We start from the raw sequence: 267 nt of genomic DNA on the forward strand, positions 1-267 counted from the left end.
GTGTGTATATATATATATATATATATATATATATATATATATATATATATATATATACATCATGTCAATTATAAGGATGTGTAAAATATCTTTGAATACATTTTGTAAATACAAATAGATGTGTATATTGTATATTGATGCTTAAGTTATGTTATGAATGTTATTGCTTATTTGTTGTAACATATAAATTTGAACATTACACAATTTTTAAAAAAAGTAACAATAAAAATCCATTATAATTGTTTTTACTGCTAAGACATAATATAT

Source organism: Lycorma delicatula, chromosome 4 (assembly GCF_047948215.1).
Source record: "Lycorma delicatula isolate Av1 chromosome 4, ASM4794821v1, whole genome shotgun sequence".
NCBI classification, from domain to species: Eukaryota; Metazoa; Arthropoda; class Insecta; order Hemiptera; family Fulgoridae; genus Lycorma; species Lycorma delicatula.